At 44.5% G+C, this 16,069-nt stretch overlaps 1 protein-coding gene across 8 annotated transcripts in view; it reads left to right on the top strand.

Moving 5' to 3' along the window:
• The window catches only part of PKNOX2 (PBX/knotted 1 homeobox 2), a 91,043-nt gene that overhangs the window by 42,311 nt on the left and 32,663 nt on the right, over window positions 1-16,069 (top strand). For 4 of the 8 annotated variants that reach the window (XM_053963393.1, XM_053963387.1, XM_053963390.1 and 1 more), the window contains 2 exons: window positions 8,703-8,853; window positions 9,167-9,242. The gene's annotated coding sequence lies outside the window, so the exon portion shown is untranslated. Of the gene's footprint in view, window positions 1-1,303; window positions 1,389-4,193; window positions 4,312-6,339; window positions 6,404-8,702; window positions 8,854-9,166; window positions 9,243-16,069 lie in introns of those variants that run through there. The other 4 variants (XM_053963386.1, XM_053963389.1, XM_053963388.1 and 1 more) reach the window with 3 other exon arrangements.

Below are 16,069 nucleotides of genomic sequence, written 5' to 3'. Positions count from 1 at the left end.
AGAGCCTCGCTGGGGACCTCATTGCTAAAACATGATGTTTTCTTCTCCGGAACTGTAACTGTTAACTCCAAACAAAGCAGAAGAAAGTCAGGAAGGACGAGGAACCGCAGGCCCATTAGACTGCATCTCAGTTGCCTGCTCTGATGGCCACTGTGCCTGGGGGGATGCTCTGTCACACCCCTCTGGAGGGATTTTTTTGGGCTGGGGAGTCAAATCCAGCTTCCTGGGAGTGCAGAAGTGTTGTGTGAGCTGCAAGCATGCTGGGAGGAAAGGGAAAACTATTTTTGATTCTGCTCTCACCTGTCTCACTTTACCCAAGTGTGGCTCTCCCTGAATATTTTTAACCATGTTTTATTACTGGTCTCACAAGCCTCAAACTGGGGGATTGCTGTCATTGCACTCACTCACATGTAAGTTATTTAATTCAGTCTTTGTGAGTGTTGAGAAAAGACTTTCCTCGACGTTTTCATTGCTGCTGACATCTAGATCAACATCCAAATTTATTTATTTGACATTTCCCATTTCCAATTAACCTGTGAAGTATTCCTCCTAAAATGGTCTGAGCTGGTAACGCTTTATCTTCCATTTAATGTTTAATTATTCTTTAATTATTTGGACACTTTTCTTATCACCACTTCGTGTCCACCTATTAATTCCATCCCTTTAAGTTTCATCATCTCCAAAAGAAGGGAAACTCAGCAAGTTTATTTTGAAACATTTATCAAGTTCAGTAGTTTTACTCACACCTCTCTGTTTACTTCTTTATTTTAAAATTAGGAAATGCGGTGGCTTGGGGTGAATCTTTTTTGATGTCCTCAGGCTCCGATGGTACCAGAATCTGGCCTGAGCCAGGCTGAGTGTAGAAAATGACAATTGCACCATTGAAATAGTGGGTTTTTTGCAGCTGGAGGGAGCCTTTGCTGTGTGCCAGTAGCAGCCCTGGGGTCACGGAGGGCTGGGACTGAGGGGAGCACACGGGCCCCCCAGACGGGGCGATTTCTGTTTCCATATGGAAAAGGGATGCGGCATCTGGTTTCACTCCCAGCAGCTGGCAGCTTGAAGCCTGTGTTTTGCATGGTGTGGAGTAAAGAGAAAATAAAGTGTCGAATTGTTTGGCATTATCAAGGATTTCTGCTCCCCAGGACTCCTGCATAAAGAGATGGAAATTTTAGCTGCTGGAGCCAAGAAACACACAGAAGTATATGAATTTATTACATTTTATCTCATTCCCTTGCAAACAGCGCTGGAAATGTCAAAAGATCATCTATTGTTTCATCGTTTAGAAAGAATTTTTGTTTTCTAGTTGTAATTTCCTTGATGCCTGGCTGTGGGGAAGGAAGAGAAATTGGAGCAGGAGCTGGCAGGGCTGCGGCAGGTTGAACATGCAGGTTTGTCTGGCCATGGAGCTACATGCATTTAAATTTCTCACATCCCAGGTTTTTAATTTAACAAATGTAATTAAGGCTGGGGTAGGTACTCGGATTATTCATTTACTCCAGATGGAAAAAATTAAATTGAATGCAAATTCCGTAATCAGACATGAAGTTGAGGATGTCGGACGTGATGGGGAAGTGTCAGCACATTAATCGGACTGCTTTCCCTAAACAGCACCCAAATCTAAGAGCCAGGGATTATTTGAATAATTGAGGTGGCATTTGATAAGATATCTGATTGCTGATATCTCCTTAAGACGAAGCCCTAATTGTAATTCTCCATCAAGAAGGATTAATCTGCGCAAGAGAATGCACTGGGAATAGTGTGGTGTCAGACTCCCTCCCCTGAGTTTTGGTTTTTTATCAAGGGCTGCCATGCCCAGGGAAGGTGCCAAAGTGATTTATCGCTTCTCCTGTTACTTTATCCGTGTGCCAGGAGGTCGTCAGGTAGCACAGCTTGGCACTGGGGATCTGGGCATCCGAGGCTACAATGAGTCCCACAGCCCCAGAGTTGGGTTTGTGTTTTGGAGGTGCCTCCCATTGTTGGAGAAGGATGCATCATTTCATCTTAATGTCCCTTCTTCATGTCTTCAGGGCACAGTTAGACCTTTTTTCCTCTGGGAAAAGGAGACAAAATGGAGACAAAGTGTTCCAACTTCACCAGAAGACCATGACCCCATCACAGCCCCAGTCATCTGATAGGACCCATTCTTGGAAAATTTCTGGGGGTTGATGGATGTTGACTCCCAACTCAGTCTTGGCTGGGGTAGAGTCATGATTTAGGAATGGTCCCCCCAGTTTAGTGCTTCTGCTGAGGCTTTGCAAACCTCGCTGCCACTCACTGGATCCCCTTTTCCCTCCCCTTCTCCTCCTGGAGAAGAGAATTGAAGGCATGAAAGGAAAAGATCATCATCAAAAATATGGGTTGAGATAAGAACAATTTACTGGAAACCGGAATGAGAAAACAAACAGTAAGAGCAACAATACTAATAACAAAATGGCACCAAAAGAGCATTTTGATTCACATACAGAAATGCTCACCTTAAGGTAGAGCTGCTCCGGCTGGGAAGGGAGTCCCTTTCCTGCCCCTCCCCCCAAAAAATGATGTGAAGTGGTATAGAATAACCAGGTCCTGGCCATGCCCCCATCCCAGCTACTGCAGAAATTAACCCTCTCCTGGCTGGAACCAGGACAAGTAGCAAGAGGAGTTTCCACTCAATCTGGCAACAGACACTTGGTCATAATCATAGAAATGTTTTCTTGTGGCGTCTGTTTCACTGCCAACACTGTTGACTCCTCTTAAAACCAGGCATGGAAAGGTGGGGAGAGAGGGGTGGACTTTCCTCCTTGAATCCCACACCCTGAATGAGATTAGAAAGGATTTAAATTGCTGAAATGACAATTTTTTTAAAAAAATGAAGATCCAGTCTTGTAAACAAATAACTATCATGTTCTTTCCTTCTCCCTTCCTCTATATAGCAGCAAATGAAAAAAAAAAAAAAAAAACAAAAGAGAAAAAGATGAAAGAGGGCAAAGCTTGAAAGAGTTTGCTGTTGGGTTTTTTTGGTTTTCTTGAGAGCTTGAATATTGTGAAACAAGCTGTAAATGGAAATTCTTCCCTGTGAGGATGGTGAGGCGCTGGCACAGGTTGTCCCATCCCTGGGAATGTCCAAGGCCAGGCTGGATGGGGATTTAGACCAACCTGGGGTAGTGGGAGGTGTCCCTGCCTGTGGCAGGGAGTTAGAACAAGATGTGTTTTAAGGTCCCTTCCAACCCAAACCATTCTGGGATTCCCTGAATCTATGTAATAGAAAATAAAAGGTGTTGGGGAGAAAATAATCCTTAGCTCTTCTGCAGACAGTGGTTTGCCCAGAAATCATGAGGATATATTAGATTTTTCCTGTCTCTAAAGCAAAGTGAAATGCAGAGATTTTTTATCTTTTCTCTTTGTTCTACAATCCCATCTCCTCCTGTGACCATGTGCCAATGGCCACTCCTGATGGATTGGGTGCTCTAAGTGATTTTAGCCAGGCTCTGGACAGTGTATTCACAATCAGAAAGGCATTATATCCCCTCAAAAAAAAAAAAAAAAAAAAACCAACCAAACCCAAAACCCCCAAAAAACCACTAACCTCACCTCCCCCGGACCAACAAACAAAAAAAAAATATCCCAATTTAAATCACTTGAGATAAGTTGGGTGTTATCTTAAGGTTGCAAATTGCTTGTTTGCTTCTCCAGCTGGAGCTGTTAATTCAGAACAATTAACACACCGTTTAAAACCCAGACAAAGCATATGGAGGCAGTCCTGGGAAAAGAGCCTGTTTGGGATGGAGTGCCTCCATGTGAAATAGGAAGGATAACTAATTTGTCTTTCCCCTTAGACCCTGGCAGGTGTTGTGGGAAATGACACAAATACCAGAGAGTTTAGGTCCTCAAAACCCCTGTTGGATGCTAGGTTGAGTGATACTCAAAGCAAGACCCAGCTGGGTCTCTAGACCCACAAAGAAATCCAGTGTTGACATTCATTGTTGGGATGAATTTACCACTGAGACAATGCCTTCACCCTCCTGCTCATCCTTCAAATATTTCTTCTTCTACACAAATCCTAGAGTGAGTCCTAAAATAATGCCTGAATTTTTTATTGGCCCCTTTGCAATACCATGAAATACCTCCCTGGCTCCATCCTTCAGGCCTTTTGTGGCATCATTTTGGACACCTGCCACTTATTTTCTCAGGTTCCCTTTTGATTTTTGATGCAGGTGAAGAGCAAAAGCCTAAATCTGGAAAGAAACCCCCGAATTACAGGAGTTCAACCTTCTTAAAATACTGATGTGAGCTCAACCTGCTTAAAATATCCCTGGGTCAAGGAGCAAGGAGGTGAGCTCATTGCTTTTTCGCAAGGACATAAACCACTGTTAGACTTTTATGGGATGCTGTAGGAAATACTGCAGCAGGTGTTGCATTTTTGCAGCCCAGTGGTGGCTTATGGGGTGATCCATCCTTTCTTCCAGCCTTGTCTCCATGTATCCTTGTGTCTTTTCAACATGTGTGTTCATCCATGCATCTTTGCATCCATGGGTCCATGCGTCCTTGCATCTGTCCATCCATCATTTTTGGTCTTATACGTCTGACCAGAACTGCACACAAATTTTATTAAGGGCACCCAAGATTTTTTTTTTTTTTTCTCAAGTGAAAAAAATCCCACAAATCCAAATGTTTTCCTCAGAAACTTTACAGGACTTGGCATGGCTGAACGTGCAGCAGCTTTTAGCATCCCCTGCAAATGATGGGAAAATAAACTTTTCTATCTCAAAGCTGGCAGTAGGATTTTGGGGTAATGTGAGCCCCCCAAAGCCTCCATCCCCCTGAGCTGTGAAAGCCAAGCAGGTCATCTTTAAGAGCTGTTTCTGCAAACCCTTTCCTGCTACTCCCCCATCCGAGAATGGATGTAGGCAGCATCGGCAAATCTGAATAACTAATCAGAGTCCTCATTAACCCCCCACTGAGATGCTCAAACATTCACTTTGCTGTTTGTGAAGCAGGGAAAAAAAAAAAAAAAAAAAAAAGGGAAAAGGGAAAGAAACGCACAAGCCACCCTGCATTAAAATTGATGTGTTATTAATCCCACTGTTCCAGACCTCATGGGTACCGAATTTTCCTCCGTCTCGCCTGAGGCCGAACAGTATGGTGCTGCTTCTGCAGGGCACTTTGCCTTTCCATTATTTATCAGCGCAGTGGAGAGAGGCTGCTTTTGTTCCCTGGATCCAGATGTGTTCACATGCACATGTCTGGGGTGGGGATGTCCAATATTTCTCTACATGCCCCGTTTGGATTAATGTGAGCCCCTACAGGAGGGCTCTGCCAACAGATACATCTCTCCCCGCCGTGTTTTGCCTCAAAGCAGCTTTGATTTTGCAGAAATACAAAAATATTTGGGCATGTCTCAAATCTTTCGCTCTCTCTGAGAAAGGGTGGGGTTTGTGCATCACCAGTTTAACTTCTGAAATGAAAATATATTCTTCTTTGCCCCATTGAGCATCCCCAAAACCTGACCCCAGCCCTTATCCAGAGGCTGGAAATGCTACAGGAATTGCACTGTGTGGGGAAAAGCCCAGCACACCAAAGGTTTTTATCACAAAAGTCCTCCTGGCAGATGGCAGCAGGTGTTGCCAAGGTATTTGGAGATTTGTGATCATCCCTTGGAGCTCCTTAAGGGGTTAACTGAAACTTGAGCTTCAATTTCTGCATTTGTACTGTTTTTCACACGGACAGGGTTTCTTTGGTTGTCCCCATGGGTGTGGAGTTTGGGGCCAGTAGAGCTTGCTGCTGGGCATAGTGTGGGGTATAAAAATAATTCAACAAAAACCAGCATTACTGGGGATTTCACCATTTGTGGTTTCCTTCTAAGTCAGCGGAGCTGACATTAAATTTATTAAAACATGATAGGCACAATTAAACAGCATTGACATGATGAGGCTGGAAGCTCCACGGCCTGCTCACATTGGAAGAAACAAAGTGACATGCTGGAAAAAACCTTCTTGCTTTAAAATCCTACACTTTTCACAAAAATCCTGAATTTTCTTTTGCTAAATGTCAGCTTTATTAGCATTCCCTTACACTTCACTAAAAACTTGTTAACAGGGATGCCCTTGGCTTTTTGCAGCCGGGGTGGAGGCTGCTGTCCCAGGACACTGGGCTCCCATCTCTGCTGTTGGATGCTATTCAGGCCAGCAAATCAGGATTTAGGGCATTTGTGGGGATTGATGACTTGTCAGAAATGGTGTCTCATTTAGGACCCTGGGGCAGCTGCTGAATACAACCATGAGCCTGGGACACCGTGGATCTTGCTGCCTTGCATTGCCTGTGGTGGAGCATCTTGAAGGAGGCATCTCCTCCATTCCCTTTCGCACCGGGAGGACTTCAAAGGCCTTTGCTAAACTTCAAAGGATGCCTTTTGAAGTTGCTAAAAGTGCGTGCCAGCTCAAAAAGACTTCTCTCTTCCTGCAAGGGTGTTCAGGGAGATGTCCCTGGTGGGGCTGGCTCTTTGTGTTCCTCGTGATGGGGACAAAAATGGCATAATTTCTGCAGAAGTTGCACAATGGTTTTGTCCTAAATGCATGCAGCACCCAAGGCCTCAGGCCTGGCCACCTCCAAGGATGAAAATCATTCTACCAGTCTGTCAGAGCTCTCTTAATACTGACAGAGCCTTATTTCTGCTCCTTTTCCTCCAGCCCTCATGTTTTGTTCACACAGCAAGCCCAGATGACAAAAGTCTTTCCTGTGGGATAGAAAAAAGTCTTTATAGGATGAAGGTCTGGTGCAAAACATGAGCTTTTCCATCGCGATGTCAGGACAAATCAAATGAAAATCAAGTCTCTGTATTTGGCATCAGCCCATTCATGCTCCTCCAAGGCATGAGCATTAATTATTAACCATAAATAATCTTAATATTTCACCTGCTGTTGTGGTGGAAGAGTTTTGGACTCAGGCCCTTCTGAGCAGATTAGATCCCTACATCACTTGGCAGGACCTAACACTGGCATGAGAAGTCAAGAGGCACCTTGACCTTTTGTCTCTTCCACCAAATTTTCCACGTTTGGAGGTTTCTGCTGTGTTTTGCCCTGAAATGACCCAGTTGTTTCCAGATCTCTCCTTGGGCAATGACCATAGGCCAGGTTTCCAGAAATGCAAGCTTCTCCATGTAACTCCTTTGGACCCATGTTCCTGGGGGAGATGATGGACACCTGCCCTGAAGGCACAAAACTGCACCTGCTGTTCTTTCCTGGGGTTTGGGATGGAGCTAAAACCAGGGGAAACAGTTCTCATGGATCTCCTGCCTGGCCTCACCACACCAGACATGGCTCTCTGCTGGTGATGTGCAGCAGAGATGCTGCCCTGGGGTGTGTGATGGGCAGCCGAGGAGCTCTCCAGATGTTCTGAGCATTGTTGGGAGGTATCTCAGGTGTATCTTGGGCATCTGAGGAGCTCTTTGGAGGTTCTGTGCAGGTTGGAAAGTGTTTCAGGTGTATCTTGGGATCTGAGGAGCTGTCCAGAGGCTCTGTGCATGGTGGGAGGTGTTTCAGGTGTATTTTGGGCATCTGAGGAGCTCTTTGGAGGTTCTGTGCAGGTTGGGAGGTGTTTCAGGTGTATTTTGGGCATCTGAGGAGCTCTTTGGAGGTTCTGTGCAGGTTGGGAGGTGTTTCAGGTGTATTTTGGGCATCTGAGGAGCTCTTTGGAGGTGGTGGTGGCATATATCAGATGCACATTCAAATCAGCCTTTCAGAACGTGGAGGTGTACATACATCTGTCTGTATTGGACATTTATCAGCAATCAGAGGAGCTCTGACCAGGTTATATGTATCAGGGTGGGTGTTTTGGATGAATATTGAAATCTGAGGGGCTCTCTGGAGGTGGCACATCTATCAGAGCTCTGAGGAGCTCCCTGAAGATGATGTGTCCATGCTGGATGTGTTGGATGTGTAAGAGAGATTCGAGGAGCTCCAGCCAGGAGCTGTTTATCAGAGATGTCCATGTCAGCTGTGCTTTGGTGAGGAGCTGTCGAGGGCGGGTTTGTATCAGGGTGATACATCAGGGGTAGGCTGAGAGGAGCTTGGCAGAGGTTGTGTCTATCAAGGGACATATATTGGAATATATATATATATAATGTAAGGGATTTATGCTGGAGATCTGAGGAGCTCTTTACCAGGAGATATAGATCAAGGTAGATGCATCAGACAAATACTGGAGATCTCAGGTATGTTTATAGACATAGAGGTAATATCTGGAGGTGATGTATATTGAGGGACATTCATCAGATGGATATTGAAGGTCTCACTAGAGCTGTTATGTATGGAGAGATCTGGTGAATTTTATCTTTCATTCCTTTTTTTTTTTTGCAGTCAAACACAAAACACCCCTGTGTCAGTGGCTGTGCTGGTCCTTGCTCAGCCCACCTTAGTTTTTCCACTGAAACTGCTGAGATGAGCCTAGAAACCCCAATCCCATAAAGGCCAGATTCTTGGCAGCTGCAAAGTCACCCCCAGCATATGGGTGGACTTTTCCTTGTTCAGTAGTGTCTGGGAGCTCCCCCATTTTGGAGGTAGTGGCTGTTTCCCAGTTCACTCTGTCTGAGCCCAAGTATAAAAACACATTGACACTCAAGGAAATATTTTAATTAACCAGGGAAATGCCAACTACCAGCATGAAATGGGGGCACAGCCAACATCAGTGCTGTTTCATTCCTTGTTTCCTCTTTTTCTCCTTTTCAGACCTGGATTGTAGCAGTAACCCTCAGTGTGATCCCGTGAGGAGCTTCCAGCACCCACCAGGAGTGGAAAAGGACAGGACAGGACAGCTTCTCCTCCATCCTCTGTGCACAGACCAACAAGAGGCACTCCTTCATTTTCTGGACATATCTCGGTTCGACCTCTAAAAATCTGATTTGTTTTTTGTCCTTTTTGGGAGATGTTCAGACCTGATGGGGAAAAGCCCTGACCTAGCTCAGTCCTGCTTTCATCTCCAGGGGATATTCCCACCTAGGTTTCCCTTGATTTCTCCCATTTTCTCCATCATCCTCCAGAAAAAAAGCATTAAGAGCAACTTGCCATCCATGGCTTCACTGACACTGCCAGAACACCTTTCCTAGTGCCGACCTTCATCCTCTGCTTAATATTTCACTTTCTTGTTTTATAGTTTCTGTCAATATTCACATATTTGATTTTTGCTTTTCCAGGTTGTGATCCCTACCCAGTTTTCGGGGCAGTGGGAGGACACTTCCAGGGCAGTGGCTCCCTGAGCACCCCCTAACAGTAAGGCTGCTTTGCTTTATATTATTTAAGCAATTATATGTATTAATTGTCTAATTATGTACATTAATTGAGCAGGATGTGGTGAGTCATGACCTTGGTGTGGCTTTATTTGGAGGAATTTTTGCTGTTTTCTGTTGATGTAATTTAAATTGTACCAACCCTTCCCTAAATGGAGTGAGTATTTCAGAGCAGAATTACACTTTTTTTTTTTTTAAGAAATCAGTCTGTGCAGGGAGTCTTGTTTTAAAGCTCAAGTGTAGATAACATATTGTTAAGAGCCCTACAAGGCATAAGCAGCCTGTAGGAAAACACAGATATATTTTTGTGAAAATATACTGAAATATAGGTTGTTATCACTGCAGAATTTTGGCACAGCCGGTAGTAGAGTGCAAAGAAATGGTCACCAACTAAAAATAAATGAAATGCAGAGCTTAAAATAAGATATACATGAAACCAAGGGTTTCACAGTCCTTTAGTCAACCCTGATCACTAAAATTAGGGCTTGACAGAGTGACAAATGTGCTTGATCCGTGCCAAAACCAGGGCACCCGGCAGGTGACACAGAAAATAAAACCCTGCTGGCTGCAACTCCCCTCCTGTAGGAGCAAAGAGAGGTATTTGGTTACTGAAAATGGGACTGGCCCCTTCAATTTGCGTAAATATTCTGCAAAAGTGCCTGGTTTCACTTTAAACTGGTTATATTTAGGTGGGGGCTTCTCAAAGAAAAAACCAAACCCTTCATTTGGTCCATGGCCCAGCAGAGCATCTTTTCTTTGAGTCTTTTCTTTTGAGTCTTGCCTCGTTTGGCAGTCCCCTTTTAGTAGGCAGAACCAGTAGGGGGAGGATTATTTCCTCTAGGCTGCCCTTTGATTCTTGCTGGTGACCCTGCTTCAGCCAAAACGAAAAACACACGATGAAGGAAGTGATGAACATCTCCTTAGCCTGATTTTGACCCATTCTGATAAAGGTACAGGTTGGGTACAGGTTGAAGTCACTTTTCTGCTGAGTGTGGGGGGGATTGGGGTCACCACAATGACCACTTTTTGGGGGGATCCTCCATGCTTGATGCTCTCCTTCCAATCTGTATTTCAAAGTGAGTGGAAGTGTTGCCTTGGAGTGGCTGCCTAGGACAGAGGCTAGGCAGAGCTAAGAGAATAAAGTGGGAATTTATTAAAGGCCTTTCACAGATACACCTTGGGCAGTCAGAGCCTCCCAGAGGCTACACCCAGGATGGACAGTGCCCACGAGTTTTTCAGGCAGATTTAAGTTTGGTCCATTTACATATCAGGGGTAAATTCTCCAATTACAGCTTCAGGCAATGAAGTCACATTCCCCCAGTTTGCTCCCCCACAATTCACTTTTGTTTATCATTTTTGGGTCCTGAGGCTGTGGGGTGTCCTTGGGTTCCAGGCCCAGAGAAATTGTTTTGTCTGACCAAGATGTGAAGACAGGAGCTGACACTTCATGTGGAGTTTAGAGCTGTGCACTAATGCAGCACAGGATTTGGAAAACACAAAGACTAAAATCTCAAGGCATCAAAAGCACTCGGTGCCCTGCCATGTATTTTGTGTGTGTTGAGTTGTTCTCTTTGGAGGAGCTGTGTCTGTGGAGCACACAAAGTGCAGCCTGGCCTGGAAGCATCTCCAGCAAGGAGACCAAACTCAAACTACTCAGCAAATTGTGCCAACAGGGTCCTGACACCTTCCTTGAAAGGCACAGAAAGATGTGATGGTGGTGGGTGTCCATTTAATTACCTTCTGGAATGCATCACTCTAAGTGGTTAATGATAGAAATTACCTGAAGGCTTCTGAGAACCAACTTGGTTTCTCATGGCTTTCTGCACTGTGTATTTGTCTCCACAGTTTCCAGGCACCAAACTCTTTCAGCTTTCCTCCTCCTGAAGCCCCTATGACCACAAGATGCACCTCTGAGGCCAGGCCATACCTTTTGTCGTGCAAAAAACGTTGTGAAAAAGAATTTAGCATACCTGTCTCACACCATGAACACTTTCCAGTCCTTTTTTGATCTCAATTTCTTCATCGTGTTGAGTTCAGACCAGGCAGAGATTTACTCCCATTTGGAGTAAATGGAAAAGACAGTCTTATTAAGCATTACTAAAGGAGTTTGAAACCCATTGTAACTCCCTATAAATCACCATGTCATATTTCAAACTTCTCTTTCATCATTGAGGTTGGAAATATGGCCCAAAAATTGCTTTCAAATGGGCAAATGAAAAATGTTTCAATTGTGGTGATTAATCAAGGTGTTCCCATCTCAATCATTAGTGCCTTGGCTCGGGGTCTGGATAGGGACAGCTCCCTGCAGGTGCCAGAAAGCCTGACATGCCTCAAGGAAAACCTTATTTTTGTTTTCTGGTCAGCAGAGTCATTTTTCATGGGGAATTTTACATTTTACATAGGAAATTCAGGGGGAAGGTAAGACCAGGAGGAGCCAGAGAACTGCAAGAGAGGGATGTGAAATGAAAACTCAGCGAGTCAAGAACTCTGATTTATCTGCCTCCATTGGGGGTTTTTCCCCCTCCCAAATTTCCAAGCGTGATAGCAGGATATAGCAAGAAATGAGGCAGATTTAAGGGAGGATTTTATTTGGTGTACTGTGGTGTTGCTGTTTCCTGACTTTCCCAGTCAGGGAAGTCTTTGCATGCTGCACTCACACCTCACCTGTGTTCCTGCAGCTGGGTTCACTCTGCTTTTTTCAGCAAGTCCACCAAAAAGCAGGTATCTGTCTGTGTTTACCTGCTGCTGCTCATGGAGGTTTTGGGAGATTTGCATAAAACCTGTGAGATTTGAGTTGCAAAACAAACACCCCACGAGGGCATTAAATTGAAACTGCATCTAAAAAGATGGAAAATTGCAATATTGATTATGGGGTGTTTATGGAGTGCAGCAACAGTTACAAAAAGTCCTTGGTTTGTGGTGGCATCTGTGCCAGAATTGTTGGCAGTGCTGAGGTTGCAGGTGGGTCTTGCACTGGCATTGGTCTGTTTTGCACTTTGTGGTATTTGCAGTGGCAGAGAAATTGGTTGTTGTTATTTAATAACAGTATTCCCCAAGTTAGTGCCCCCTCCAAAACTCCATGCAGCTCACTTGCTTCCCTTCTCCTGCCCCCTGTAGAGAAAAGATTGGAGGCACAAAAGGCAAAGATGGGCTGGGATAAGAACAATTTACTGGAAACAGCAATGAGATAAGAAAATTAACTTGTAACAGCGGCAATACAAATAACAAAAGGGTACAAAAGAGAACACAGAGCTTTACCCTACCACAGCCATGCCCCCAAAGAGCTCCCTCTGGTCAGGACCAGCATTACCACACTGATCTAGCCTCCATGCTTGCTCCAGGAAAATGAATTCCCTTCTTCTCAGAAGAGAGAGAGTCCCTTTCCCCTGCCCCTGGCAATGGTATCAAATATAGAATAATAATAATAATAATAATAATAATAATAATAATAATAATAATAATAATAATAATAATAATAATAATAATAATAATAATAATAATAATAATAATAATAATAATAATAATAATAATAATAATAATAATAATAATAATAATAATATTAGGGTCTGGTCAAGCCCCCCTCCAAGCCATTGTAAAAATTCACTCTGTCCTGGTTGAAACCAGGATGTTGGTGAAGGACTGAAGGTGTCAGTTTGGAATGGAAAAACTTGACTAATGGTTTAATTTTTGCAGAGCAAGACAGTTTTTGGGCGTGTTTCTTAAGCAACAGCGCTGATGTCACCTTTGGTTTTGGGACAGAAGTTTGTAGAATTCACAAATATTACAGTTTCCCATGACCTCGTTCACCCCAGACCCACACTTAAACCTCTTCTTCCAGCTCATGTCTCCAAAAGTCATCACATTTTTTGCCATCACCTTTTTTGTCCTCCAAGAAGCTCTTTTGAACCTGGCAGGGACCTTGGGGATGGAGCCTTCAATACCATCTGTCACAGCATCCTCTGCACAGAGTGTCCACAGCTGGATCCCCACGTGGGAGCTGCTGGCTCACGGGTGGGACACGGAGGGTTACGGTGACTGGGTGACATCAGACCTGCAGCCTGTCACTAGTGGGGTCCTGCAGGGCTCCATCCTCCACCCCGTGCACCTCAGCATGAATTGGATGCAGGACTGGAAGGGATATTAAGCAAGTTTTCAGACTGTACAAAACTGGGGTGATCTGCTGACTCCCTCGAAGGCAGGGAGGCCCTGCAGAGAGACCTTGACAAATTAGAGGATTGGGCCATCACCATGGAGTTCAGCAAGGGAAAGCGTTGGATTCTGCACCTGGGATGGGGAAATCCTGGAGGTACAGATGGACAAAGGAATGAGATGCTGGGAAGCAGCTCTGCAGAAAGGGACCTGGGGGTCCTGGTCAATGGAAGGCTGAATTTGAGTCAGCAGTGCCCTGGCAGCCAGGAGGGACAGCCTTGTCCTGGGGGGGTCAGGCCCAGCACCACCAGCTGGGTGAGGGAGGGGATTGTCCTTCTCTGCTCAGCGCTGGGGTGGCCTCACCTGGAGTCCTTGGGCAGTTTTGAGCACCACAGCTTGAGAACAACTTTGGAGTGTTAGAGAGCATCCAAGGAGAGCAAGGAAGATGGTGAAGGGTCTTGAGGGGAAGCTCAAGGAGGGGCAGCTGAGGGCACTTGGTCTTGGAGGAGACTGAGGGGAGACTCATCACAGTCTACAACTTCCTTGTGAGGGGGAGAGGAGGGGCAAACACAGATTGCTGCTCTGTGGTGCCCAGTGGCAGGACCCAAAGGAACGGCCTGAAGCTGCGTCAGGGGAGGCTTGGGTTGGATATTAGAGGAAGGTTCTTCCCCCAGAAGGTGCTGGGGTGCAGGAACAGGCTCCCCAGGGCAGGGGGCATGGCCCCAAGGCTAGCAGAGCTCTAGAAGCATTAGGACAATACCCTCAGGTGTGTGGTGTGACTCTTGGGGATGGTGCTGTGCAGCGACAGCAGCTGGACCCGAGGATCCTTGTGGGTCCTTTCCAGCTCAGAATATTCTGTGAGTCTGTGACCTTCTCATGGCCAGTTTGAGATTTGGTGTTTGCAGGATGGAAATGTGGGTGCTCAGTGATTCCTGACCCATCACTGTCCATGAGATGCAGAATGAAGAGCACAAGCCAAGGTTTGAAAGCACAGGGCAAAACTTCAGACTTTGGACATTAATTGTTCTCAGAGAAGAACTGTTAAAACATTCATCTGCTCCCTCTTTCTTACAAGACAAGCAGATTTTTTTTTTTTTTTGGACATTTCATGCCCAGCAAGAGGAAGTGTCTACATTTTTGGGGTACCTCAGCTACACTTCACTTCAAAGCTTTTTGATTTGCTGAAAAAAAGATCCCAACTTGCTCTTTTGGGAACTTTTCTTGGGCAGAGGGCTGGGTTGCACAAAATTCAAGTATTCTCAGGTTACTTTGAAGAAGCTTCTTTGATGTTTCCCTGTGCCAGTTTGTTTTGGAAGGTGCTTTAATGGTCTTCCCCTATAAAAATAACACTTTAAAATGTATGTAGGTATCTCAGCTCTCCACTTAAAAAATGAGCAAAGTTGTTTAATGCTGCTGTTCAAGGTACATTAACCTTGTCTGCTAAAGCTCTGACTGGCTCTTGCAGGTTTTATTCTCATGTTTATGTTGCAGAGATATCCCTGGAGCCTTTCAGAGATGGGTATCTTTGGAGAGGAGAGAAATATTTAGCAGTAATTGTTGTTCTCATCAGAAATCCACTGAAGCAGCTCCATCCATCCTTTCTATGGAGCTGAAGCTGGTAGGAGGATTGGGAAATATTAATTAAATAAATACAAAGAACAAGTAAATACGTGTAAATATTAAACAACAAAAGAAATGAAACACCTAGGTGAAAATATTAAATAAATAATATTTTATATTATTAAAAAAAAGAAAAATAACCTTTTCCTGGTGCTCAGGGGCCCATCCAAACCAGTGTTTGGCAAGACTTTCATTGGTTTTGTCCAACATGGTGTTTCCCTCTCCCTTTTATCCCAGTGCTTATGTGTTGACCAGCTGCTTTTTTAGGAGAAAAACTGAAAAGTTATTTGCTCTGGTCTAGACTTTGTTCTACAGAAATATCAAGTCACTATCTGCTTTCACCCATGCTTGTAGCAGAAACGCAGAGTCAATTTCTCCTTTTTTTACCAGGCAATTACTAATAACAGGATGCTGGGAAGGTATGGAGGTCAGCATTTAGTAAAACCAGCATCTTGGCCAAGAGCAAAAGATGCTCTCAGTGCAAGAAAACCTCCTGGGATTGGATTGAGGAAATTTGGCTATAAGATATTCTTAAAATAATTAAAATTACTTGATGGCACAGTGGTATCTTTGCACAAACATTCCTGATCTCCCCAGATGAGGTGTTACATGAGCCTGTTTGGAAGCAACATTGAACGTGAAGGAATGGCCAAGAATGGGTAATGTTTTGAAAAATTGGATTATTTTCTGGTTTTGACCATTTAATAGCACTTGATTTATTTTTAACAAGCTCAGGGTGGCATAAAAGACTTCCTGTAATGACATGAAAACCTGCTATTCATCTTTCAGGGTACTTTTGTTATAAACAGGCAAAAAAGGTGGAGATTTGTTGATAGAAAGGAGACATTCAAGAGGAGAGGGTCACTCTTAATTCGCTTTATGGCCAATCAAGAGTTGGCGTCACCCGCCGAGGGCGAGCCTGTCCTGGGGGCTCTGAGTGAGATGTATCGTCCTCTGGAGGAGCCTCTCCATCCCTCCTCTGCTGTATTTCTTCATTTTAACTTAGCTGAATGCATATATCATAAACTTCAGCCTGCACAA

Source organism: Vidua chalybeata, chromosome 23 (genome assembly GCF_026979565.1).
Source record: "Vidua chalybeata isolate OUT-0048 chromosome 23, bVidCha1 merged haplotype, whole genome shotgun sequence".
NCBI classification, from domain to species: Eukaryota; Metazoa; Chordata; class Aves; order Passeriformes; family Viduidae; genus Vidua; species Vidua chalybeata.
This window is presented reverse-complemented; position numbering and strand designations above follow the sequence as displayed.